Below are 8,400 nucleotides of genomic sequence, written 5' to 3'. Positions count from 1 at the left end.
AAACTGCGGTTGAAGTAAGCACCTCTACAGTTACGAACTTGTTACGCTCTTCTGGGTTCAAAGCATGCCGCCCCCGGCATGGCCAGATGGATTAAGGCGTTCGACTCATAATCTGAGGGTCACGGGTTCGAATCCCGGTGGCACAAAACATGCTCGCCCTTTCAGCCGTGGGAGCGTTATAATGTGACGGTCAATCCCACTATTCGTTGGTAAAAGAGTAGCCCAAGAGTTGGCGGTGTGTGGTGATGACTAGCTGCCTTCCCTGTAGTCTTACACTGCTAAATTAGGGACGGCTGGCACAGATAGCTCTCGAGTAGCGTTGTGCGAAATTCAAAAACAAAGCATGCCGTTCTCATAGAACTCCATATTTAAAGCCTGTTTATTTAGAAGCATGATTGAAGTATGCAAGAAAGCATGTAGATAAACCCTTTACCTATTGGAAGAGTATTCTTTGGTTAGACGAGACTAAAATCGAACTTTTCGGCCAAAATGATGTTCGCAATATTTTCCGTAAGAAGGAGGAACGAAATCTTCCAAAGAACACCGTCCCTACAGTTTAACACGGAGGTCGCTCGATCATGCTATTGGGTTCCTTCAGCTCTTCTGGTGTAGGCAGCCTTCACCGCGTCAACGGAATCATGAAAAAAGAAGAGTACGTTGATATATTAGTCACTTATATCAAGAATGATGCTCGGAACGTGCGGCTTGGGCGTCGTTGGATCTTCCAGCACGAAAATGACCCTAAGCACACATCGAAATATGTGCAATTCTGGTTGCAGAGACACCATATAAGCGTTCTGGAGTGGCCACTGCAGTCACCCGATCTCAACCCAAATGAAAACGTTTGGCATGAGTTGAAGACCAGGGTTCATAAGCGTCATCCGATAAACTTGCAAGAGTTTGAGGCCTTCTGTAAAGAAGAATGGAAGAAAATACCAGTCGAGTATTGTCAAACGATCATGGAGGGCTATGAGGAGAGATTGTACCAAGTAATTCACCTGAAAGGCTACACAACTGACCATTAAAGTAAACGCATGAACACGTACTTATTGGTTTAAATCTAATATTTCTTCAAGAAAAAATATGAGATCGCATAAAGTCGTAATTATTCCTTTAAATCTAATATTTCTTCAACAGCTAAGGTTGAGGACACATAAAGACGAACTTATTAGTCTGAATCTAATATTTATTCAACAACTAAAGTTAAGGGCACATAATGACGTACTTATTGGTCTAAATCTAATATTTCTTCAACAACTAAAGTTAAGGACACTTAAAGACGTACTTATTGGTTTAAATCTAATATTTCTTTAAAAACAAAAGTTGAGATCGCATAAAGACGTACTTATTGGTTTAAATCTAATATTTCTTCAACAGTTAAGTTTAAGGGCACGTAAAGACGAACTTATTTGTCTGAATCTAATATTTCTTCAACAACTAAAGTTAAGGACACTTAAAGACGTACTTATTGGTCTGAATCTAATATTTCTTCAACAACTAAAGTTAAGGACACTTAAAGACGTACTTATTGGTCTGAATCTAATATTTCTTCAACAACTAAAGTTAAGGACACTTAAAGACGTACTTATTGGTATGAATCTACTATTTCTTCAACAACTAAAGTTAAGGGCACTTAAAGACGTAGTTATTGGTCTAAATACAATATTTTTTCAACAACTAAAGTTGAGGACACATAAAGAGGTGCTTAATGTTGTACATTTTTTCAAGTTTCATTAAATACTTCAAAGACACAAGATTTATGTACCCATAGAAGAAGTAAAAACACTGTTGTCCTAGTAACCGAAAGTTGTTTCCAACGCAGCTGAAGAATATTTAACAAAATAAGGCTTCTGTCGAACTTGATATACAAATAGCCATAATGTTTAAGGTTTTAAAAATACACTTGGACTATCTACGATTTAAATTTCAGAGAGTGTAAAAGTTACTTGAGGAAGAACTCATCAACTTAAAGGGCTTAGCCTTGTAGTTCTCTTCAAGTAACTTTTGTGCAACAACTGTGTTGAACAGTTATAGATATAATTACTAAATATGGAGAGGTGCGTATACCATTAGCCTTCACAGCTGTGAAACTAATCTACGGTTAGTTACGTACTAACGAAGCGCAATCTTCGATAAATATGAACTTAGCTTTTTTTAACTGTAGAATTATTCTTTAGATTGAAACCAAAGTCTTGTTCCCCATTGTCACAGCGGAATGTCTGCGGACTCCCATCGCTAGAAACGGGGTTTCGATATCCGTGGTGAGCAGAACACAAAAGCTCCATTATGTAGCTTTGTGCTTAATTCCAAAGAAACAAAACTAAATCTTGCAGTTAGTTCTTTATACGGAGACCACAACCTAATATTCAAATACTATTCATAATATTAATAAGAATATAAGATTAACAAAAGAAATATTAATAGCAAGAGTATATGCCAAGCTTGTTTACGATGTGTAGCGTATTTGCTCACTTACTATGAGTTAGCAATTGTTATACTATCGCGTCATGTTATCAGAGCTTTTTGGGTTTTCGTTGTAGCTGTTATTGAGTGTTATTGCATCAGGATGTTTATTATTACGTGTAATGTTCTAGATTTATGTCGCGATGTAAATACGCGTTGAAATATTATTATTTATACATAGATAAATGGTCACAATTTTTGAAGAGAAATGATCACAGACTGTATTGCGATAACAGAGCAGAGAATTGTTTGTTTGTTTTTGAATTTCGCACAAAGTTACTCGAGGGCTATCTGTGCTAGCCGTTCCTAATTTATCAGTGTAAGACTAGTGGGAAGGCAGCTAGTCATCACCACCCACCGCCAATCTTGGGCTACTCTTTTATCAACGAATAGTGGGATTGACCGTCACATTATAACGCCCCCACAGCTGACAGGGCGAGCATGTTTGGCGCGACGGGGATGCGAACCCGCGACCCTCAGATTACGAGTCGCATGACTTAACACGCTTGGCCATGCCGGGCCCAGAGGAGAGAAGAATACTTTGTCTTGTCAGTTGTGTTCTAAAGTAATTGCACGAACCCATGGGGTCTTTAATGAAAAAGACACAATTATTTAAATTTCTGGTTAGAACTGTGATAACCAACAGTGTATAGATGTTTGACTTGTTTTAATATATTATTATAAAACAAGTGGACTGCGTCGATGTTTGTTTAATGTTAAAATTTATTGTCAACAAGTCACAGACTTCTAGTGTAAAGAATCCAGTCTACAAAATCTGGCAGTAGAAAAATATAGACTGTGTAGAAAATGTCAAATAACACAAGGAACTGCGTTATAAGTATGAAAACACAATTTTTTAGATCACAAAAATAAGGAGTTCTACCAACCCCATCGAATTCCTCTGCACATGTGCGTAGTTATAATAACTGCTTTTTTTGTTCATTTCTATTTGTAAATGGAACTTCTTTTCAATCTATATGTTTGTAAGGAAAAGACGAGTTTCTTTTAAAATTAGGAAGTAGCTCTGTTTTTATTCTATTTAGGGTGTAACTAAAATGAATTGTATTTAGTTGTTAACTAAAAGTGGCAGTTTTATAATTGCATTATTTTTAAGCTTGTGTGAAGTTTTATTTATTAAGTTTAGTTTTTTAATTATTATTGTAAAACCACGTAAAGATCAATTTAAATTTTATTTTTAAACAAGTAATTTAAGTATAGGTTTAATCTATTCCCTCTCTCACTTGAAAGTATGAATACTGATTCAATGAACAATTATTGTCAGCTTTTCTTCATGTTCTCCCGCAGAAAACAGAAACAGTTTAAAGTTATAGTTGCTAAGTGATCTGATAAAGGATTTAAACTACACCTATATCCAAAGGTTGTGATGTTTTGCTGCTAAGCAAAAGCATCTTTGAGGTATGTTTACTCATACAACACACGCTTGCTAAACCAGATTCCACACTAATAGAGGCCTGAAAATATCTTGACATTTTGGTCTGGAGTGTTATCTCAGCGTCTGAAAGAATACTTTCCAGGTGTTTTGCAGGAACTTCTCCAACAGGTGTAGCTAGAACAAGTTTCTTTAGTTTATCTCAAGGACAATAGGCAAGAAAAGGTTTGGGATTAGAATAGGTATTGTGTCAAGCTAAAGGATTCAGAGTTTTGCAAATGATTTATTCTCGCAGCAAAAACATCAAATTAAGATTTAAGTAAGTATTATATTAGGTTAATCCAAATAGAGATTTTTTTCCTAAACGAACTGGTTTGTACATGAATATAATAAGATGAACTGTTAGACAAGTTGGCACTTATAAGACTAAAATAAAAAGACATTAAAGCTGATTCGAACATCTTGGATGAATGACTATGAAATAAAACTAATGTGTCGTTCAGACAATCTATTGATGCCTTAGGTCAAACGGGGCTTATTGAAACAGCAGTTGTTGATTAAAATGCAGCTCATGTTTCAGGCCATTCAGTATTCTCGTTGCATGACTAACGAACGCAATATCCTGGTAGCTAGTGGCGTCAGCAGTCTGTTGTAGTCCTCTTCTAAGTGGTTGTCACGTGATAGTTGATTAGTGCAGTCCGCGCTTCCTGTAATGAAAGTAATACCACCAATTTTATGAATGGAAAATGCACAATTAAGCAAATTTTGTTTTCCTTCTTTTTTATGGAAATACAGCGAAATAATTTTAGAAATGTATACGCAAAATTAAACAGGCAAATAACATCAACCACACTCACATGGGCAGCGACATTCAATAAATGCGATATTCAATTAGATCGTGTTTTCTCAATGGAAGGCTTAACTTACTACATTTTACCGCCAAAATCGCGAAATTTCACGTTAATCGACACTATTGTTTTGGAAGCATCTTGTCAAGCGTTTTTAATTTTTTTATTTAGTTTTTTACCAGTTGTTTAGATATATCGGGTAATTAAAAACTGTTATTTAAATTACTCAAGTCGGTAAAAATTACGTATTTACCACAGAATAAAAATATTATCTGACAACGGCTTCAAAATAGACGAAAATAATATTCGCAGAAACATGCTTTGGTCAAGGTTTTAAGTCAGTAGACTGGAAGTGACAGTTGTTTGCTAAGCTGCGAAATACGTTACTGACTGTTTTGTCTTCAATAAGTGCTCATTGTACAGCAAGGTAACCGAGCTACAAATGAGTGTTTGACTAGAAGCTTTATACCATCTATATATGTAAAAACGGCTGGTTTGGGTTGAGAAAATTTTTATATAGAGGAGCGAACAACGTTTCGACCTTCTTCGATCATCGTCAGGTTTACAAAGAAAGAAAGAGGGAACTGACCGATAGCTGACACATGTTTGAAGGAAGTTGTGTAACTGAGTGTAACTTTATACCATCTGGTGACGACAAACAACGAGCACTCAACTTCAAGCTTCTAACACACAAACGAAGACTTTATCTAATTAACACTGACTATAATCAGTGTTAAGTTGATTCTAACACTCTAGACTTCTTTTCATAACTAATCGATTTTTTGTGCTCGTGACAGCAATTACAAGTTTTTCTTTATTATATATATATATTTCCATATTTGTACTTTTATATCAAAGACCTCTACAGCTTTGGAGCATAAATTAAAATATAATAAAACTAACTCGTTTTCCAAATTCATGTGTTTTTTGTAGGTTATTTTTTCGGCAATGAATAATTTATATGTGTATTTCAACGTATTTCTTCAGAGTTCTCCAACCAGCGTAGTTCAGGATGATTAATAAGTAACGTTTGTTCAGGAGAGTTCTAGAAATAAGTAGCTCAGTAACTCTTTGGAACTTACAACAGTTTGGGAATGATGTAAACATTCATATTCTTAATCCCAAGTCGGGATTTCGTCAAAACAAGTAATATTTATAGGGTTTTTTTTTCAATCTCGTCACTAACCCTAGTGACGAAACAAAGTCGAAGCTGTCGCGATACCTGTTTTAGTGCCAATTAGACAGCTAACAAGATGTTGGCCGGGCATAAAAATGACCGTCGTGGACTTTCTGACCATCATTTTGCAATAAAAATGGTCATTACTTATGCTTTTTCCAGCTTTTATATCAAACAAAATCGTATTTTATGTTTTCAGTTCACAATTACATGAAATCATGATGGTCGAACCAGTTCAGTACTTCCCACTTCATGTTTCTGTTTAAAAATTGTTATTTATCCTGTTAACGTAAAATAATTTTTTTTTTTTTAATTTCGTGCAAAGCTACTCGAGGGCTATTTGCGCTAGACGTCCCAGTTTAGCAGTGTAAGACTAGAGGGAAAGCAGCTAGTCATCACCACTCAACGCCAACTCTTGGACTACTCTTTTTACCAATGAATAGTGGGATTGACCATCACATTATAACACCCTCACGACTAGAATGCGAACATGTTTGTTGCGACGTGGATTAGAACCCGCGACCCTCAGATTACGAGTCTCAAGCCTTAACCCACCTGGCTATGCCAGGCCTAATGTAAAATAAGTCATCTATTTTAGTCATCTAACTTCAGTGACTTGCGCTTTCTCAAAGCAGATTTTGGTTCGAATGATATTAAGTATTGTAGGATTGTACCCAACTTGTCTGTTGCGGTGTTGGTTTCTCAGTTCTGGCCTTTATACGCTAATGGAGAGGACGACATACAGCACTTTCGTCCTTCATACTTTATCAACAACAACAAATTAAGTATTGTTTTTCACCCACTAGTATTTTAAGTTTAAGGAGCTGATTCCTGTACCTCACTTTAAGCTGATCACGGAGGTTTTATAAAAGAAAGTGTTAAGATAAGAGACTGTGGAGCGCAGATAGCTCTCGTGTACCTTTACGCGAAATTCAAAAACAAAGAACAAAACAAACAGAGTATGAAACATTATTTCTACCCACAACACACGAGAACTTGCCCCACAAATTGAGAGTAGGGTAAGTTGGTAGCGCAATATTTTAAGATTAATTTTTTTATTTTTCCGATTTTGATTTTAACATTTTTAAGTGATGTGTTAACCCCACAGAGCTGAACATCTTATAGGTCTATTAATATCTGGTATTTAAGTAACACAATATTACTTGACGTCATGTGAAGGAAGCATTAATCGCTGTTTTACTGGAAGCCCTCATCGCCACTTCGCTCCAACAGCATTTTAGACTTCAATATAACAAGATAAAACATTATATACAAATTAATACCACACGGGCTTTCACCGGTTACCTAAATGAAACACTACTAACGTTATACAATGGAGTTTTATTAACTACTCGGATGAAACAAATTTGTACATTACAGAAAGACGTTCCAATGTCTACCTAAATATAGCATCATTCTTATAATTATTACAAAGAGTTCTATAGTTCACTTGAATGAGAACACCTGTTTCCTTTACATGACACAGGAAACAATAATTGTTTACCTCAATGAAATAGCATTTACCTTAATGCGACACAGCAAAGTTTCATTGTTTACCTGGATGAAACAATGTTTGCTATGTGTTGTGACACAGGATACTTCCATTTAGTTGTTCATGAGAATACTACTGTTCCACCAATAGAAACCATATTTTTATACACTAAATATTTTAATGTGAGTTTTATAGTTTTTTTTTTTGTGTGTCTCAAAACCCATGGGGATGTTGTGTTAAACTCTCTGTCTACGAAGTTGTTCATCACATAGTCGCCAAAAATAATAACGTTTCGTCTCCGTATACTTTGAAAAAAAGAAAAAGGAATGAAACGTCAAACACTGCGTCATACCCTTCACCCATAGATAATACTCTGAACCTTTTTTATGAATTTCAGTGTGATTTTTATGAGAAATATTACTGCTTGTGCAACATTTAAATTTTAATGACAATTCTATACCACCAGGTTTTCTTAGGAAACAAAATAATTTATGGGCTTTTCTCGCTCAATACATATATATGTATATATATCATAAATTTTGGTTATGTTCCTACTTCTTTGAAGTCGTATATTTTCTATCCTTAATGTTGATGAAGAAATTGATATTTGTAACAAGTTAAAGTAAACTCTACCTTTCACTTCCTACTTTCGATTACACAAGAGTGATTTGTTTTGTAAAACATGACATAAATACATCGACAAAAAAACTCGCTAACCATTACTCTTTGTCCTACAGACTTGGGGAGTAATTGGCTACTACATCTGTGGTCTCAATTTCCTTAGAACTATAACCTGCCAGGAGTCTCGAACTTTCAAAAGCCGCTTGCTTCGTTAGAAAACCCGATGAAAAGCCGGTTTTACACGTCTCTGCAGTTTAAAGTGTCATAAAGTCCCATGAAACAGCGCTTAGTGACTTCAGGCAACAAGCTGCAGGAATTATGTAATCTTCAACATCGTGTTAGTTGCTTTAGGAAAGGACTCTAAAAGATTCGTCAGCGTTACGAGTAAGCAGCGTTTACTGTAGAACAA

The 8,400-nt window shown here is 35.6% G+C and overlaps 1 long non-coding RNA gene across 1 annotated transcript; it reads right to left on the bottom strand.

Moving 5' to 3' along the window:
- Positions 1–3,166: 3,166 nt before the first annotated feature.
- On the bottom strand, positions 3,167–8,398 carry LOC143229531 (uncharacterized). Its single transcript, XR_013015922.1, has 2 exons — positions 8,088–8,398; positions 3,167–4,560 (listed from the first exon to the last, which is right to left on the bottom strand). It is a non-coding gene; the product is annotated as an uncharacterized LOC143229531 (long non-coding RNA).
- Between the last annotated feature and the right edge of the window lie 2 nt (positions 8,399–8,400).

The sequence above is a fragment of the Tachypleus tridentatus genome, chromosome 10, assembly GCF_004210375.1.
Source record: "Tachypleus tridentatus isolate NWPU-2018 chromosome 10, ASM421037v1, whole genome shotgun sequence".
In the NCBI taxonomy this organism is placed as follows: domain Eukaryota; kingdom Metazoa; phylum Arthropoda; class Merostomata; order Xiphosura; family Limulidae; genus Tachypleus; species Tachypleus tridentatus.
Note: the sequence above shows the minus strand (reverse complement) of the source record. Positions and strands in the feature narration are given on the sequence as shown.